Consider the following 20,119-nt stretch of genomic DNA (forward strand, 5'->3'; position numbering starts at 1 on the left):
CAGGTGCAGGCTGGTAGCAAGGAGCCTGTGGATATAGATTCTCATGGAAGAGACACCACTGTCAACTGTGAGGCACAACAGCTGGCATCAACAGGCAGTTCCATGCCAAGAGGGTGCTTCAATGGTCTCTTTTGCCTGACCATTTCCAGGGCACAGTGTTTCAATACTTCCTGAAGAGAAAGAGGTTTCTGCCCATTCCCTCAATTTTCTGTACTGAATTTGGTATTATGGGATTCTCTGGTGAAGTCATCAGTACTTTCTGTTTAGTTTTTTCTCCTCCCCTCTGCTGCTGAATGGGTTTGCCTAATTCTGACCAAAATAACTGCACACATTGCCTTCAGATAGGGCCACCAAAAGTAGAATGGAGGGAAAAGAATTAAGAGAATTAAGAAACAATCCAAATTTTATAAAATAGTAACCTATGAATAACAAAACCTCTCCTTGCCATGTAGTCAGCAAAGAAGACTGCTGGACTGTGACTTGGCAGGATCCAAGAAGATGCTGCAGAGGTGTGGGCATGCCAGCATGCTGCAGAAGGATGGCAGCTCCCTGCCAAGGCACACCCCAGTACCTGGGCCCTCACCCTGCCAAACTGGGGGCCTCTCAGATCAGCCCCGCTGTGACTGCTCCACTCCACCAAGGCCAGATTATTTCAGGTGGACAGGAGGGGACGGGCACATGCCGTGGTCTTGCTCCTGCAGCAGCAGCATGACCTCTAGGAGCCCTCCACGGGACACAGAAGCACCCAGGTGAGGAGCAGGGCTGTGCCAGGCCCCTCTGTGCTGGGGCCAGCAAATGAACCTCCAGCAGGTTTGCTCAGGATGATGGAGCTGGAAGCAGAGAGCCTGGTTCCTGGCTCCTGGCTCCATGAGTGCTTACCGTGTACTTCGGTGGCACAGCTCCAGACAAAATGCCTTCTTTCCAATCATGTGTCCAACCCTTTTTCCATCTATGGGCAGTTTCCCTTCCACACATCACAAAGTCATCTATCCCCTGACTTCTGTTGAGACTTTGCATCCCCCTGCTCACAGGACCTCCCAGGAGCAGCTCATGGCCATTATCTCCGTGGCAGCTCAACCCTTTGCCCATTGCCTGGAGAGCTTTTGGCAACACTCCCAACTTGTGTGCCCCTGCCATTTATCTCTTACGTCCCCATCTTGCTTCTCCCTGTTCCAGAAGCTGCAGCCTCTGTATTTTTTTCTCTATAGTGACCAATCTTCTCCCAGCAGCAGAATTCCCCTCCTGTTTTCCCACACACGATCAACTCCATAATACTATGCCAGTTATCTGCAGCCTTGAGTCTTTAGTTTTCTGACATCACCAAATAGTTTCTTATCTGCCTCTGGTATTATTTATACAGACATATATATAAAAGGCCATCTTCCACCATCTTATTGACTGCTGACTGAGAATAAATCATGCAAGGAGAACAGGCCAGACTTCGGGACCACCTTGGGGAATACCCCACCCCACAGTTGTTGCCTCTTGGCAAACACAAGCAAGAAGCGCACATCCACTCTGAAGTCTGAGGAGGCAAATCACATATACAGAAATGGTGAGTTTCAGCCAAAAAATTTCCTTTCTGACAAGAGTCACTGCTATTCATGCGACTAGGCTCATTAAGAGTGAGAGCTGGAAAAAACTGCAGGATGGAGTCTGCGTGTGCCTCCTGGCTGAGATGTTCAGCTGCATTTTTCCTTGTGAAAGGCAAACTATCCCTGCACCATGACAGCAATAAACACAGTGGGATTACTGGTCAGCAACTCAATGGATACTACTTCCAACAGCCCTACAGTTATTACTGTACTCAGATACAGTAATTGTTACAAATAACCAAACCACCAGAGAAAGACTTCCATGTTATCTCTACCCATACATACGTAAAATACCAGTTTGTACAAATCCAAAGTATGTGAGGTTAAAGCTAATGGGCAAGCTTTGTTGAGCATCTCAAAAATCAAATTAACTGCAATCAAATTCATGGCACAACTCAGGGTTCATTTCATTACTATCAGAAAATTCAATCTCTGAAATCTTACAATATTAAGCTAAAGCAATGATCTTTCTGTTAAAGTTCTCTCTTTTTTCATTTCAAGGTGAAAAAAAAGCTGGCATGCCTGGGGAAGGTGAGGGTGATGATTCCCAGTAGATACTAGTGAAAGCTTGGCAAACATTTAATCAATTACTGTTATATAAAGAAAAGGAGAAAAACCCCAAACATCCTTTCAAATACACACTCAAAGACATGTTGCATTACAAATTCTACCTCTTGCATCTATTTCTACATCATGCCTTTTCCTGCACAAATGCATATATAAGCATAAACACACATGCATAGTAGGCATATACATATTTAAATTCAAAATATAAATCCATGAGGGAGCTAGTTAAATCTGCTCATTGCTGCAATAACTAATCATATCTCTGTGCTGTACTGCAGGTGGGAAAAGTCAGAAGTTCATTACATTAAATTCAGGCATTTCCCTTTTTTAATGAAGCTGCATTTTTGGTTTATTTCACAATATGCACTCTTTAACCTTTCTGCAAGACCTAGCTGTAGAATACTCACTGCAGTTTCAGACTCCTTTTTTATCCCTCCTCTTCAAGGTTTCCAACTAGGTTTCTCTGCGTGAGTCAAGTGCAGTTTTAATAAGGCAGATGAGGCAGGGCTTCTCAACTGCTTTTGATAGAGGTGAGGTGGTCAGCTCTTTATTGACTTTCTGCAGTACTGCAGCTACAGACCGTACAGACAATCTTGCTTTATGAGCATGCACCAGGCAGGAGGAAATTGGCCTGGAAATTTCCAGCCAGCAGTGTTTGATGCACTGCTTGAAAAGCTGCACAATGTGCATATAAAGGAAACTAGGGACAGCCTTTTTCCTTGTTGTCGTTGTTGCTAAACCGGGCTGCAGTTGCTGCATGTACCTAGGAAAGCCTGCTCAGGAGCCATTTTAAGAATTAATATGTCTCAGGAAAAGGAAAGAAAACAACGCTGGTTATTTTGTGCACATTAGAGAGTGCTGCATATCAAAGATCCTTTTATAAACACTTCGAAAAATCACACGGGAGGTAATAAGCCACTGAATTATTTTACTGTCCTTTGCTTGTGCAGGCAGCCACAGCACATCCACGCTGTATGCAGTGCACAGCTGCACTGATACACACACATCCTCACAAGGGGATGTGGAAAAAAGGAAGCAATCATGGACTGGTATCATGTACTATTAAGGTTTTATTGGTACCAGCATGGAGCAACTGCATCACTAATTAATGGATGCACACAGGCTACACACATCCTTCCAATCAAGTAGCAATAAACCCAGGTAGCCTTCTTCACCCTCATACATACATTACTTGAGCTATTTACCTCACCCCTTGTTTTTCTGGACTGCACATTCCCCTTTTCTCTCACTATCCCACATCTACACTGGCAAGGCACATCCTTGAATTCTGCTCTTACAGGGGAGATGAACATCCATGGCCCCACTCATTAGCTTCCCACATGGTGCCACCGGACCAAGTTTGTAACAGCAGACAGGGCTCAAACTATGCAGACAGGAGCTTTGGAACCCTCCCCCAGAGATGTGTTCACATATGCTGACACAAAAATAACCATTAAAATCAGGTTTGACATCTCTCTGTGCCTCTTCTACTCCCAGCCCAAGGGGGACAACATCCTCCTGCCCCAGGGGGGCACAGCAATGGTGAAAGGACCAAAGCAAGAAGGTTCGGAGACTTTGGGGATGGCAGCCCTACAAAATCCAGAACAGACTTCAGTCTCTACAAAAATGAACCCACATAGGGCTGCACACCGCAGCTCGCACCCAGCTGCCAAGGACTGAGGGAGCCAGGTCCCACCCCCTGCTGAAGCACCCCAGCTTGCACCCAGCTGCAGCAGCAGCAGCTGCAGCAGTGCTCTGCCAAGGACTGAGGGAGCCAGGTCCCACCCCCTGCTGAAGCACCACACCTGAGCAGCCAGCACTGCTGCAAGGTACGCAGCACAGTTTCACTTCTTTCAGCTAATTGCAAAGCTCATGGGGATTCTGAAAATAAAGCTATACACACACAGGTTGAAACACCTTACAGCTACTGTGCTCCTATCAGAGGATATACCCTTACTGCAAGTAAGACTTAACTATGTGCTTAAATTCTACTGACTTCAGGGGACATAAGGATTTGCTTAACTTTCATTATACCAGCCATTTGTTTTACAGTTACCTGGATAATGTCTTGCCTTTTCATGTACAGCACTGAGCTTCTTCCACAGTAGGGTATTACTTCTTACACATAAATGGAATACCAGGTAGAAATTGAGGCACTGTTAGCTAGCTACCTGAAAAACATGGACAATGACAGGCAGATGATTTTGCTGCACACTGCAGTGCTGAGTGCTCCTGAATTTTCACCTGTGAGATAAGCATCAGTGAACAGCTACAACACAGTCCTTAAAGAAGGATAACAAAAGGACAGTAACCCATAGCAAAGAACATTTCCATACTGTGTCCTGCATTTTATTTTTAAAGATGCAGCTACAGGGAACAGACATCCTGTGAAATAACAGATGTTGGAATCTCACCGCTATAATTCAGATGACCTTGCTGAATTAGAAAGCAAAGCACTGCTTTTCTTGAGCAGGGAAAGGTTGTGCTGGTGTTCAGTTATCTGTTTCATCCCAGTTCCCCATCTGCAGGTCCCCAAAGTGTGTTCTTACAGCACTTCAGCTAGCTTTTTCAAATCAGATGCTGCTGACATCATGAACCTTATGAATTTTCTTTGCTGACAGGGATTAGATACTGCTTCACTTTAACCCCCCAAACGGGCAGAAGCTGGAACCTGGCCTGGACCTGCTGCCAGTTTGTGCTCGGGCTCTACTCCCAGTAGGCAAGAGATGCTCAGGGCTTCTGGACAGTCATATGCAATACATTGATTTAATCAAAATTACATGCCAGTCTCACTCTTTAAAGCAAAACGCAAACAGCAAACAATTAATTATTGCTTTAATTCTTAAGATCTTTTCTTTAATTCTTAAGATCTTGAGATCTGCATGTGTTCAAAATACTCTAAGAGAAGAAACAGACTGGCATTGTCTTTCGGTCTTTTGCTGGTGGCAAAGCAGATTATTCCTATCATGTTCTGCAGGGGTGCTGTCAAATGCTGTTTCAGGCTATGGGCCAAAACCTACCCCCAGCCCATGTGCTCAGTTCCCACTGGCATCAATGATATCTCCACCATGAACTGACAGTAGTAAATGGGCAGAGATGTGCTGGCTGCTCAAATAGCACGATCTATGTGCTGAATAATTCATTTTAAACTGTTGCACAGATGTCAAAATGTTATTGCTGATTTCTAGCCAGCAGAATGGGCGTTTCTTCTCCTGATATGAGTGTGTCTCTGCCTGTAATGCCACGGAAGACTTGGGGGATGTCTCAGCCAAACAGCAAAGCCCATACATGGCATGCCTGTGAACATACAATTAAAATGATCACTTAAGGTCACCTTTCACTCTCCTTATTAGGATTCTCCTGCAGATACACCCACCCATTGCCTTCAAGAAGTTTCAAAAAAGCAGCTCAAAACATGGCATGGTCACATATGTTTGAGGGTACTCTCCAACAATCACTTCAGCCCTTTGGATTTTTGCTGAAGTCCCATGGAAAAACTCTAAGTACAAACAACTCAAGAGTCGCAGATGAGTCTGGATAACAAAATTAATCCAGACAAAAAATTAATCCAGACAAAAAATTAATTCAAACAAAAAACAAACTCCTGCCTCTGTAAAGGGAAACAAATAAATGTATCCTACAGAGTTTGCCAGCCTAGCCATGGAGAGAACTCTATGGTACAAATCAAAGATCCTCTTCCTCTCCAAAATCAAGGAAGAAAAAAGGAGTTTTTCCTTTCACTGCTTCTCCTTTCACTAAACCTAGAGCAGCCGATGTGGTGCACTCTGACATTTTCTGGGCACTGGCTTCCCCAGCCAGGTGGGCTCAGCTGCTGATGGCCAGCAGCCCCTCCAGAGTGAGGTGGGAGTCCTGTGTGCAGGTGGGCTGGGGTGGCTGGGGGCTATGGGAGAAGTGGAAGGGAAATGGGAGAGATCCAAGAGAGTCACGGGTTTTGAACTGAGGTCAGAGACCAGGGATCTCTGACACAAATCAAACAAGCTGTCCCCAGGACAGCCTAGTAGCATTGCTACTAGGGATGTGTCAGCTAAAAAGTGGAATTTTTCACGCTCCTAGATGGGCTTCTTCACGTCTGCTGGTCTGTGTGGAAACAGACCTAGGCTTAATGAGGTCTAATTTGTTTCAAATCCATAGGTTTCTTTTTAATAATTAACAATCCCCATCACTCAGCAAAGTCATTCCTTACCCCTGACTACTTGCTATTAGGAATGAAATTTACTGTGAAATACTGTTAAAAGGTGGAAAGCAAGTGACATAATTCACATTTTAATTAAAAAAAATATATATCACACAAAGCCGGAGCCATAGAAGGAATAATAACTGAACAAGCCTAAAAAACCCCCACTCCAACCCAACACCTACTCTTCCCTATTACCCACTTTATTCTTGTCATGCTATTTGAGTTCCTCTAATTGACTTCTCTTACTGGATGCTCTATGCCCAAACCATATTTCAGTTTTTCGCTCTGCGATTCCAGGAACTAGAGAACGTGTCGGCATCATTACCATGAGCATTACACACCCTCACACACAAGGGTCCAGGAACTACAATTAACACATTAAGAAATAATAACTGCCAAGGGAGCAACAGAAGATAAACAGCATGGAGCTGATGTAGCAAGAATTCTGCTTGGGAAAGGGCTGTCTCTTGGGTAACGGGCAAGGGAGAGGAATTGAAGCGCTGTGCAGCACTGCCCATTTACCAGAGAAAACCCCAAAAACAGTTCACACATTAATTTCTTGAAATTTAATTTTACTAAAAGTATTGCTGGCTTTAAACTAGATTTCGAAGAAATCTGAAGGCTCAAAGAAATAATAATCATGTCCTGTTCCAAAGTTTAAAATTGGTATATGTTTTCTGGTATTTGAAAACCTGCCCTGAAGTGCTGTGTGTTTGTCATTTTCTTGTTCTTTTACAGCAGAAGTGAGAAATACTTATTTCTTTTACCTATACATTAAGATATATTTATAAAAAAATAACAAAAATACCTTTTCCCTGCTTGTCAATATCTATTTTTATGATTGCCTGGGATTCTTTTTTGTTTGGCTAGCTTTTCTTGGGGTTTTTTAAAATAAATTTTAATAATTGAGCCATTTTCCCAATTTTCCCAAGGGTTTTTAATTTAAAAAAAAAAAAATAGATTCCAGAGTCTTTTATTTAAAGCTTCCACTCTGAGAATGTTTTATATGAGTAGTCCTGCAGAAGCTGCACAACAAAAGCCTGCAAGAGCATGCCAACCATTTGGATACCTATCTGCCTTCACCACTGCAACCAACAGAAATCATGGAGCATGCTGCAGCCTTTGGGCATCAGCCTTGGCTTCAGCTGCTGCTTTCAGCTGGACCAGCCAAAGGCCTTAATACTTTCCAGTGAGATTAGGAGCCGAAGGAACACGATGGCACAGGCGAGGTTTATGAAATGCTTTGTCTCGCCTCTCTCCCACCTTGGGGCTGCACAGTCACAGAAAACCCAACAAAAATAACAGCCTTTCCCACATTCCCCCAAATCCCTGTGCAGGAAAAGGGAGGCAGAAGAGGCACAGACACGCAGGGCAGGATTAGCTGCTCTGCTCAAGCCGCCCTTTGGGAGAGAAGGGCGCTGCCTGTGACCCATGTGGGGCGCGGGGTTTCTGTGGCAGGCGCGATCCCCCGCTGCCCCCACGCACGGCTCATCAGTCAGCTCAGACATTTCAGCAAATCACATGGCACTTTGTAAAAACATAATTGTTTTTATTTTCCAATTTTCCCTGTTTTGTGTAGAGTGCTGCTGTGTTCAAGCGAAGTGAATAAAAGCATAAACAGCAAGCACCATCTGGAGAACATTCTTCCAGCACGCTGAGAAATAGCAGCCGCCTGTGCACTACCTGCTATAAATAAATGCCATTAAAAAATGTCCAAAAAATTGTTTGTTCCTATCTGACAGAACTGTAGTCAGATAAAATCTTCCTTAACCCTGTCTTCAGGTACCCAACACCTTCACAGAAAAAATCTCCAAACAGACATAGATATTTGTCTCTCTTTATGTTAATATGAGAATTACTAACAGAATAGCAACCCTACACGTTGTTCTAGTAACACAACAGAGGTTGCAACTTAAGTGTAACACGTGAACAAAGCATTGAAAATTCAAATGCCTTTTAAACTGTACCAGGTTCACAATAGGGAGATATCTCTCAGCCCACCAGCAAGAGAACAGGCAAAATTATTCATTCTCCAAACTGATAGTGTATCAGTTTGGAGGGAAAAAAAAATACCAGAAAGTCCATAATTTATTTTCAGTCTACACAAAGCCACATCTCCCTCTCTGCTGACAAAATACAGACCAAGCTGGCTGTGGGGCTGTGATGAGGCTCTGCAAAGGGTCGGAGTTTGCTGCGTTTGTTTAATCACTGCAATTAGAGCTATGCAAATAATGGAATTGTTTGCTGTAGTGGCAAGGCTGGGGTGAAAAATTAAAAAGAAATATTTGGGTTGAGTGATTTAAAAACAATTTTGGCAAAATGGTAAAATGAAAAAATGAAACTGTCTAGTCTGTTCTACTCAGATTCAACTCAGAATCCATTTAGTTTGAAATGAAAAATACATTTTCACACTGGAACAAAGCATATGAGCAATTGTCATTTTTCCTTTTTTTTTTTTTTTTTTTTTTTTGCCAGACTAACATCTTCAGCGCCCAGGAAGGGATGCTTAGGAGAGCTTGCTGCTTCCTGGGGAGGGAGGAGATTTGCCTATCCCTTATCCCAGCCTTGGACACACCTCATGCTGTTGTGCAGGGGCAGGGCTGAGCGCTGCATCTTCCTCCCTTGCCAGCCCTCCTCTTCCCCATGCTCTGCTCTGGGCAGCTGCCCTGCCCAGGGAGCCCAAGGGAGGCAGGTAGAGGTGGGCAGGGAACAGCAGCACTGCCTTTTCTTGGTTCCAAAGGCTCAGGCACAGCTGGCACTGGGTGGGTGACTCTTCCCAGAGTGACACAGCCCTCGTGGCCCACACGAGGCTGGGGTGTGCTCTGGGATACCGCATGGGGCTGAGTGTCTGGAGGCTGACACAGGACACAGTCTGAAGCCTCCCTGATGAGACACTAGCCACCAGTAGGAAGAAGGATTTGGAGAAATTTTAGTGGTTTTCTCCCTTGTTTTAAACCCTCCTTATATTGGCAGATGTCATGACGTGAGAGGAGCAAATCTGTCTTGTTCAACAGCATCCACAAAAGCAGGCTGGGTCCCTCTCACAAGAGAGGGGCTGAGATTGCTGAGGCACAGGGCACATCACCAGCACAGCCACCCACCATCCTGTAAGGGCCAGAGTGGGAGTGATGGACATAAACCAGATCCAGTCCTTCCCCGGAGCCATGGCGCTTTGTCCAAACCCAAAGCTGTTGAGCACTGGTGTGATCACAAAGCAGCTCTGCTGAAGCCTTGCTTTTGGCTGGGACTGGCCGCCATTCCCACTGGAAGCAAAGGCATCATTCCATATTTTATCCTCTGCATTCACTGGGACTCGATGTGCAAGGAACTGCATGAATAGGGATGAGGGTCCAGTCCCTTCCCTGATGAAATCATCATCTCAAACGTAGCAAGGGCAGGAAATGGTAACGTGGTTAGAGTTCTCATTAGCCATGTTTTCCTAATATTTACATTTTAGCTACTTTTATTTACAGAGTCCACTCACACTAGTTAAATTATATACTTTGCAAAAGAATACAAAGGCTCTCTGGAAGTGAATACACTGAACTACTGATTTTTTTAGGATAATAATGATGATTATTGTGATTAATCAGCTCTGATGAATAAGATTTTGCCAGACCAGGTGTGGAGGGAAGGCAGGTGGTGGGAGCATGGCTGTCTGTCCATGCAAGCACGCATGCATGCGTGCGTGTGTATGGGGGGGAGGGTTGTTCTTTGTTTTGTTTTTGCCTTTGGTCAAATTCAAACAATGTGCAGTAACAAGAAGTAAATGTCATTTTCCTCCCATCCATCTTAATTTGGCATCCATTTTAAAGCTTACCTTTGACCTTTTAAAATGTTAATACACTTAAGCAGATATAAAAAACACAAAGCTCCTGGAAAAATTAATCACACCATATCATGATGCTGGTCTAAAAATGTAACATCAGTTGTTTTCCTATTTAAAGAAACATTTGTCCAGTGCAGCAGCAGTAACTATGCTACAATTACCTATTATTTCCTTTTCAAACAAATAACCACATTAAATGCTATAGCAAAACCCTTTCAGCATAACCAGCACAACCTACAATGAATCTGTTTTGTTGAGTAACTGCCTAGAATCACGGAAAGGGTCCTCAAATGGACCTTGAGAAGTGTCCTAACCCATCCCTCAGCCGCAGGCAGGGCCAGCTAAATCTAAACCATTCTTGACAGGAAACCTTATTTAGATTCCCTTTAAGTAGCAGCCTTAACTAGAACTGGGGAAAATTGCAAAATTCAAAATATATAATAAATATGCATACGTGAAAATAATTTATATATGAGTATTATGTATGTATAAGAAAATACAAAGAGACAGCCCTGATCTAAATGATAAGTCTCCCTCCTCTGACCACTTCATACCCTCTAAGAGTCCAAAACAGGAAACTCTAATAAAAACACCTCCTTCCTTTTTAAAAATAAAAGGCTGCTCAATTGAGAACCTTACCTCCTTGGAAATGCAGGGGCATCTCTTCTCAAGAAAATCAGAATTATCAGGTCACAAAATATTTGGGTCTTTATGCTGCAGAGCAAAGAGCTCTTCAGTTCCACCAGAAAGCAAATACAAATAAAGAGTGCTGACCAGCCTTTCCAGTAACCAAAGTGAGTGTAAGATGTCTGCAGCCTGTCTGTGATCAAGGGCATCCTCCCTGTCTCCTGACCTAATCAGTTCTGGTGGGAGGCTGCACTAGGTCCCTCCAGGACAGGCACTGCACAGCTCTGAGGTTAGATGTTGTGAACAGGGGGATCCATGGCACACAGCCCTGTGCTGCTTCCACTTTCCTGTCTGCAGCACTCATGGCATCCAAACTGATGGCTACCCCCATCAATTTATTACCCCCCTTCAGAGGACAGAAAGCTGTGGTGACAGCCAAAATGCATCCTAAAGGAAGTGATGATTTCATAGCTAAACACAGCTGTTACACAAGCATCTAAAAAAAATCAGTTAGGGACCTAAACATCAAACCCAAACCAAAGGCAGAAGCATTTTCTTGGTGAGCAGGGAAGTAAATTCCTTGCATCTGTTTTCTTCCACCTACCAGCATTACTTTGTTTGTAGCACAACTGGAGCATGGTCAAGCAGTTTTCTGCAAAATGAACACAAGCTCAGGCACAAGGGGGTGGGGAGATGTGAGATACTGAGCTTGGCACCACCAGTTCTGTGAGAGAACAAGGGCCCTTGATGTATCCTGCACACACAGTGCAGCAGAGCTGTAACACAGAGCCCAGTTTCTTCTGTCACAGAAGCTTTGTGAACCCACCCTAAGCATACATGGCTTCTCCAGACATGAAAAGGCAAGAGGTAACTCCATCCATTCCCCAGAGATCAGAGATTAATTACAGGGATGTCACACGAGAACAGAGAGGCTCTTCTGTGTGCTCCTTCTTCTAGGATCTGCTTATGTGTCCCGACTTCCTTCTGGCCTCCCCTCAGCATCCAACAGCCTGCAGGTAAAGCTTTGGCTACATCAGAAGTCCTCTTCCCCCACCTTTCTGCAGGGCAGACCTCCTGGCTGAGAGCTGCCTCAGACCTCCAGCCCCATCACCAAGGCTGGAGATGAAGGCATCTATTATTCAGACAGTGATGCCTGACTTCTTGGTTAAGAAAATCCTGATTAAAAAACAATGTGTTGCCCTTCCTGTTTGCTTTGCAGTGGCCTTGTGTAGATCCAGCTCTACAGCAAGTGATCCATCACCAACAACCAGAAAGATGTGTATCATGCAAACACAAAAATACTTCACATTTCTCTTTATTTTCTAAGTCTTCCATTCTCATTGCCCATCTATTCCAATGTTCCTCATTATCTTTTCTTTAACCTGATTATTATAAATATATATGGAACACCTAATAGTTTTCTTTTAACCAAGGTCCATTTTGTGCAATACTGACCCATAATCTTCAAAGACCATCAAATTTAAAGGAAAATAAACACAATGAATTCACATTTCTCACTTTGTCACTCCCAACCCTTTATTTCTTGATTTTGTGCTTCCATGTCACAGAATGTACATGTGCCTTTGTCACATTGTTTGTGAACAGTTTATTCACCATATTCTGATAAGAACTAGAACTAGAACTTCAGTAATACTCTAGTTAATTAGTTTATTCACTAGGCACAGATTAATAACTGATGAGCTACAAAAAGTTGCTATTGTCTGAGTCAGTCACCAAGTAACTAACTTGGCCATTCAGGCAGGAAGAAGTTTTCTTTTCTGAAAGGTGACAACTAGCTATGTAATGACTTCTATTATTTTCTCAATAAACTCAGAGAAAATAGGACACTGCAGCTAGAAAAACACAGAAAGAGAAATTAGCTGCTACTGTCATTAAGGATTCAGAGACTGATAAAGAACAGTTGGTGCAATGCAGCTGGAGAGGCTTTTCAGAGTAAAGTGATTATTCTCTGGCCATTAACAAATTATTTTTTCCTGGACTGAAAGACCTGCACTCCTCCAAATAATCTGGCTTTGCTACGAGGAGCACACTGACTGCCAGGGCAGGCCAGAGCCATTGCCCTCTTGGCCCTCCTGGTGGCCACTACACTTCCACCTCTTTGTTTCCATGCCACAGGAAAAGCACAGAATAATTAGAAGGCTGAAGCACACGCAGACATTGGAAGGGAGACTGGTTTTCAAAATTAGCCTGACCAAATGCATTTGGAGCTGCACCCGGAATGTTCAGGGACCTGCCCTTAGCAGCCCCACTGAAGTGAGGAGTCACAGCAAACTTCCCTCAGCTCTCCTGTCAATCAGAGCTCACCCCAGTCATCAGCTCAAAGATAGCACAAAGAGAAAACATCTGGGGACACAGCCAGTCAGTCCCAAGGCCTGCTCTGACATCTCTGTGCCTGCCATGGGGGAGGTGGGGGGACCCAAACCCACACCCAGCTTGTCCCCCAAGTCAACAGCAGCTGCCTTCTTCCTGCTACAGTGGCTGCTCTCTGGCCACTCTACAGGGAGTGGGAGCAATACAGAGACCTGGAAGCTGCTAAGCTGAAGGACACCTTTTTTCTGAAGAGCATGGAGGAAACAGGAGACCTACCCCAGACTCTTTGTTTAATTCTCAAGAACATTTAGCCCTCTGATATATTAAAGAAGCATTTCCAAGCAACTACATGTGCAAATTGGGACCAGTGATGAGTGGTGTCCCTCTCAGGGCCATACTGGGCCTGGTATCCTTTAATAATTTCGTCAATGACACAAACAGTGGGATCAAGGGCACCCTCCACTCTTGTGAGACCCCGCCTGGAATACTGCATCCAGCTCTGGGTCCTCAGCACAGACAGCTGTGCCTGCTCATCCTGGAGAAGAGAAAGCTCCAGGAAAACCTTACAGCATCTTCCAATACCTAACAAGGACCACCAGGACAGACTACAGGGACAGATGTAGCAGGGCCTGTTGTAGATGTAGATTTTAGCAGTGCCTGTTGCAACAGGACAAGGGGTAATGGTTTTAAACTAGGGTCAATTTAAACTGGACATAAGGAAGAATTTTTTTCTGGGAGAGTGGGGAGACACTGCAACTTGCCCAGAGAGGTGGCAAATGACCTATGCCTGGAAACATTCAAAGTCAGGCTGGACAGGGCTCTGAGCAACCTAATCTAGTTGAAGATGTCCCTGCTTACTGCAGGGGGGTTGGACTAGATGACCTGTAAGGTCCCTTCTAATCCAACTATTCCATGATTCTGTTAACTATGAGATACAAAAGGATGCTGGAAACAGGTCCTGCTCAGAGGGATCCAGTCACTAACACCCAAAGCCAGCAATTGACTGTGGAGCTGCAGCTTACATAAGGGTCCCCAGGACACGCAGGCATCCTGCAGCTGTGACCCTGTAAACTCACCACATCCATGTCACAGCACTGCTCTGTACACCAAAGGACAGCATGGACAGAACTGGGTGGGGGTGGGAAAAAAGGAGCCAGAACTAACAAGCTACATTAAATCACCCAGCAGAGCAGCTCCTCCACAGAGTGGCCTATTTACAGAGTAGCTCAGTGCCCTGGGAGGGACGGGCAAACCCAGGAAAGGAAATTCCCTAGGAGAACTGAGACAGGCTAACAAAGATCCACGCAGCCTGGGACCTCTCACGCAACCACCTCCTTTTTGAAATCTAGAGTCTGCTGGGAGGATTTAGGCCTACAGCTTTGAACACAAGGAAAACTTTTTCATCCTGAAAACAGACTGTGAAACTCAAGCAATGCTGGGAAGTGTTTCACTGTATTGTTATTCTGTAGATGCTGTTTCTGGAGGCAGGACCCAGCACAGCCTGATCTCAAAACAAAGCCATCCGTGGCTAGAGCCTCACATCACCAACCATCTCCCTCCTCTTGAAATAAAATAAAATAAAAGCAAGTACCCCCATAAATCATTCATCCATCCCAGTTTCATAACAAGAATATTTGTCAGCTCCCATTTTACGTCCCTTTCTCTGGCTGCCTGTTCTACAAAGCCACCATTTCAGCTGCCTGTGCATACAGACCAGCAAGCACACAGCACCACAACAGCTCCCACACCCCATCCTCCTGCCTGCAGAGAGGATGGCCACCTCTCTTCCACAAACCCTCACCTGCACTGCCATGGATTTTTCAGGGGATTTTTAAAAATATCTTTTTTTTTTTTTTATCAGTAGGTCTGGGGCACCCATCAGAGGTACTTGAGCTACTGTAACAATCACATGATTTATGTAAAAGTAATTGAGGTTAAACTATCTGCCACATCAAACTCTTCACATTTGGCCCCATCTTTGGGACCTAGAAACATCTGAAATAAATAAAGCCACGTGTCATTTAACAGGGTCTGGGCTTAATTAGGATCATTCTGGATTTTATGGGAAAAGCTTTGTCCTGGCAGCTTTACATAGCTAGTCCATCACTTGTAAGGTTATCTGCTTTTTTTTTTTCCTTTAGTACCTACATCAAAATACTTTTCCACACAGCTTTTCCTTTTTTTTTTTTTTTTTCCATCCTCCAACCAGCCGGATGACAACCACTCCTTATCTCTGGCTGTCTTCCATGCTAAAATAAGAATGCCGTTGTTACACGAGGGAGCTGCACCCTTCCACCTCCGTTCCCTGCCGACCAGCACGCAGCTGGCTGCACAGGAGTGCCCGAGCTTCCATTTTCTGGTCATTTTTCTGGGACATTGTTGAAATTTACCCTTTAGCTATAATTTCTGTTTCTAAATCACACCGGGCCTCTCGTGCCACGCGTTTTGTAGCCTCAAGTGCCAGTCTGTGTCCCGAGGAGCTGGCGATGCTCAGCCCATCTCCAGTGCCACTGCTTCCCTTGCTGGAGGCTCGCTGACATGACGGGCAGCACGCAGCCAAACCCAGATCAAAGGACACCAGGCAATTCCATCAGCAGTAGAGAATGACTGGATTAGAAGAGGGGCAGGATTAGAGATTGATGAGTTGCTGTGAGGCTGCTACATCTGTAGCAGCAGCAGTATTTGAATGTCAGACTGCATCCCCTTGGAGCAGAGAGGTACCACCTACCCTGGGTTTCAGACTGCTCTGTGCAAGGCAGCTGGTGGAAAGTAAGGGGTTTGAGCTGGGATCTGAACAGACAGCCCTGTACAGATGAGACCTTGGCAGGTCAGGCATGTTTCAGAGGGAAACATGGAATGATTTGCCCACAGCTACACTGGCAGTTTGAGTCAGAGGCAGAAACGGGAGCCAGATTAAAAAAAAAAAAAATTAGTTCCTCATGCAGGAGATGAGCCAGCAGCCTTTGTTACATCTAAATGCATTTTCCCCCCTGTAATTCATACTGCTGCAGGCTCTGCACAGTGAACTCCAGCATCCTGAAGTTGCAGGGTGCTCAGTGTGACCTGCTGATTGCACATGCCAAGCCCCCCACACAACCAGCTCCATTCTCCAGTCCATGCCTACAATGCAATCCGTGCACATTGCAAAAGCTTAACACTTGCTTTTGCTTGGGTTTTTTTGGGTTTTGTTGTTTTTTTGGGTTTTTTTTTTGGTAGGAAGTGACCAGGACCCTGCAAAACCCATCACTGAGCTGATTTCCAGCCTGACCCAGATAGCTCTGGCTGCTGGATTGCCTCCAGAATTTAGTATATACGCAGGAACTCAGCAGCACTCTCCAGTCAACTCAAAGAGTTATCCCCTCTTCAAATGTGGCTTCAGTCATCTCTGGAGGTGAAAGAGACTTCAGCTTCCCCTACTGGAGCTCCTCACAGAAATACTACAAAATTCATCAAAGATGCCAAGGACAAAATAGTGAGGATGCATTAATTGATCAGGTTGCTCCAGCAGAGTGGTGCAGGAAACCACCCTGCCTATCAGCAGCCTCCTCTGCCAGTTACTGTAGTTACACCTGATTAACCGGGGCCACTCACAGCGTCATGAAATGGAAGGAAAGGCTTTTCAAATTTACATATTAAAAAAAAACGGAGGTGTGCTGATTTCTGTCCTATGGAGTGTTTCAGACATAACATTAGTAATCACTAGCGTATTTGTGAGGAAATCTTTACTTTGAATGCTAAGCCGATTTGCTAATGATAAATGACATGAAAGGTTACTTAGAAAAAGGAAAAACATTTCCTCATCAAGTTTAAACGGAAAATACCTGAAGAATTAATGGGCAAACAGATACTCTTTCCTTTTTAACAATACACCCCCATTAGACAATACATACACTTTGGATCCCGCATTAGAATAATTTTTCTCTTTAGAAAAATAATTCTGATGGAGAACGTGCAAGAAAACTACCATCAACAGCGGTAAATAAACCAAAGCCGAACCAATCTTTCAAAAAAAGAGGTGTATTGGGGGCGAAATGAAAGGAGAACGACTGCCGTGCATCTCCTGCCCAGGGCGCTTGCACCCTGCAGCATCCCCCCGGAGGGATGCAGAACTTCTGGAGCACGACACTTCACCCTGGCATCCACCGCCACGTACGCCCGGAGCGCTGCGCCGCCGGCGCGGATGACCCACGCCCCGCGACAGCCTCATCCAGAAAAAGCCTTCAAGGGAGCCGCAGGTGACAGTCCATCCGCCGGGCGACAGCGGGAGGAATTTCTGCCCCAACTTCGGAAGGGTAAATTCTCCTCCTGTTTCTCGCCTGTGACCGGCGACGCGAGGGACCCCAAACCATCCCATTACCGCCCATCTTGAAATCCACCCTACACGCTGCTGATCTCCCTTCCCCGGAGCGCGGACCGGGCGCGGATCGCCGCCGCGGCCGTGCCGTGCCGTGCCGTGCCGCGCGCGGGGGGCGACGCGGGGCCGCGGCAAGCGCCGCTCCTCCCCGCGCACCCACGGCCGCGATTTTGGAGAAGTTGCGCAAGCAGGAGGAGGAGAAGGAGGAGGAAGGGCGGGGGTGGGGGGGGTGGCTCTGCTGGTGCGGTCACGGTCTCGCCCCGTCCCTCTCCCCGCCGGGTCCCTGCGCACCCCCCCACCGCCGCAGCCCCACCGCCGGGACAACCCGCACAAAGCCGCCGCCGCCGCCGCCGGGATCTCTGCGCCCGCTCGGCGCCACCAGAAACAATAGTCACGGGCCGAAGCGGGGACCGCGGGGCCGCCGCCCTCCCCACGGTACCGCAGCGCCCGGCCGCCGGTGGGAAGAAGGCTTGGGGGGGGTGGGATTCCCGCAAAACGCCGCCGCCCGGCCAACCTGTCACCGCTCCACCCGCGCTGCGCTGTCGGCGCGCATCCGCCCCGCGGCACCTACCTCCGGCGGAGGGTGCGGCAGCCCTAGCTGGGCTCCATGGGGCCGCAGCCGCCGCCCGCTCTGTCAAGCGCGGCCGCCGCCGCCGGGGACGCGCCGCCCTGCCCTGCCCGGTACCGCGTCCCGCTCCCCCCGCGCCGGGCGGGCCGGNGCCACGCCCGCCGCGCCGCCCCCCGCCCGCCGCGTGAGGGAGCCGGGCCCGGCCCCGCCGGGGGTGCTGCGGCGGGCAGCGGCGTCCTGCCTCATGAACCTCGTGGGGTTTCTGCTGCTTGCTTGCTTGAAGTTTTGACCTTGTCTCCTCTGCGTTTATCTGGGATTGACCACGATTCTGACTTCCTGTTTTTCTTTTTCCCCCCTCCACCTCTTTGCCCTTTTTAATTCCTCCTCTCGCCCGCCCCCCTCGTCTTTTCCGTCCTCGCTTTCGCTTGTCCCCGTTTTCCCATCAGACTCTGAATATCCCAAGCCTCTTGATCCCCGTCTCTGGGCTTTAGAAAGGTTTTGTCAAGGGCAAAGGAGTTTTTTGTAGGTTTCAAATCGCTGTTAAGTGTCGCCGGCAGCTTATTGGAAGGTGCGGTGCATTAAACTAAATCCATGGCTAGTATTACATAATATGCCCTCGAATGTACATAAAAGATGATTGTAATTCCATCTGGATTTCTGTTGATATTAGCAAACCGCTCAAGATTTCCTCTTGCGGTTTAATGGGCTTTTCAAAACCTTTGACTGGTGCTGGATCAATCAGATTATGATTTAAGAAAGGGTAAAGCACACACACTCATGGCATCGTAGGAATTAGTGAAAGAAGAAAAAAAAAACTTAGTAGGTCATCTGCCTAATCCATCTTCCAAAAGAGAGTAGGAATGTCCCCCATACAATAATTTATGGGCATTTGTCTGGTTTTCTGTCAAATGCTCCAAATATGTGGCTTCCTCATTGCCCATAGGAATTTAGGTCAAGCTGCCTGAGAGGGAATTTTGTAGCATCTTGGGATTTAAAATCCACTACTGTTATTCCAAGGTGGTTTGTTTCGTTCTTTTTTTTTTTTTTTTCCAGACAGCACAACTGTACAGTTGCAGTTGGTCATTTATTTCTTGCCCATCATCATGGAAGGATTTTGGCCATCACTTTCCCTAGGTTGACAGCCCAGGGACATGCACAGCTGAGAAAATGTCAGCTTCATGCTCAGTGTGGCCAAAAGAGTGACTCAAATGTCAGGAGTTGTTAGGAGAGCAACGAAGAGGGAAAGATTTTACACTGGAAAATGTGTGCTGGACCTGTGCTCTCAATACTGCTGGAATTCCAGTCTCACCTTCTCAAAAAGGACATAGCAGAGCTGTAAAAGATTCAGAGGAAGCCAGCAGTGATGATCCATGGCTTGAAAGCGTTTCCTAGTTAGGTACATGCACACTGGCAAGAGGCACCAGAGGGGAGATGTGACAGAGGTTCCTCAGATCTCCAGCAGTGTGGAGAGGGTGAGCAGGAGCTGGTGGTCCTGGCTTCCAGCACAAAAGGAGAGGCCATTAACAGACCACCTGTCTGTACAGGGGTGATTCTTCATGCAAACACAGCTGTGGAGCCCTTTGCCATCCGACAGCAGCCAGTTAATGTCATTTTGAGGGGAAAATGAATTAATTAACAGGAGAGAAATCCACAGAGAGCAACCAAATCACAGCTTGCTCAGAAAGGTCCCTCCGTGACAAATGGCTCATGGCTGGGCTTGCTCTGTGTTTTTGCCCTTTCCCCTCGGTGTGTGTTGATAGTCACTGTCACCTGCCAGCAGTGAATACACCTCTCAGATTTAATGTCACACCTGTGTTAGTTTTGTGCTGCCCACAGCTTTCCTAATGCCCTTACTGCATAGATTTGAGTAGTAAAAGGGATGACTGGCTTTCAGTGGGAGAATGTCACTGCTGAACCAACGTGTGGCATATCCTGGAAGTTGGAATCATCAAAACCCACTGAAAAAAGCATCATTATGCATTGAGTCACTGAAGAGAGAGAACACTGGTTGCAAAGAAGTTTCTGTCACTCTTCTAAAATGTGACAGAAA

General features: G+C 46.2%; 1 protein-coding gene across 2 annotated transcripts in view; it reads right to left on the minus strand.

Annotated features, from left to right (window-relative positions):
* The window catches only part of RAI2 (retinoic acid induced 2), a 43,800-nt gene extending 25,587 nt beyond the window's left edge, over window positions 1-18,213 (minus strand). Inside the window, exons 1-2 of one of the 2 annotated variants that reach the window (XM_039714233.1) lie at window positions 18,073-18,199; window positions 4,219-4,333 (exon numbers count right to left, since the gene is read on the minus strand). The gene's annotated coding sequence lies outside the window, so the exon portion shown is untranslated. Of the gene's footprint in view, window positions 1-4,218; window positions 4,334-18,072 lie in introns of both variants that reach the window. The other variant, XM_039714232.1, reaches the window with a different exon arrangement.
* Window positions 18,214-20,119: the final 1,906 nt, after the last annotated feature.

The sequence above is a fragment of the Passer montanus genome, unplaced genomic scaffold (assembly GCF_014805655.1).
Source record: "Passer montanus isolate IOZ18808 unplaced genomic scaffold, ASM1480565v1 scaffold3, whole genome shotgun sequence".
Lineage (NCBI taxonomy): Eukaryota > Metazoa > Chordata > Aves > Passeriformes > Passeridae > Passer > Passer montanus.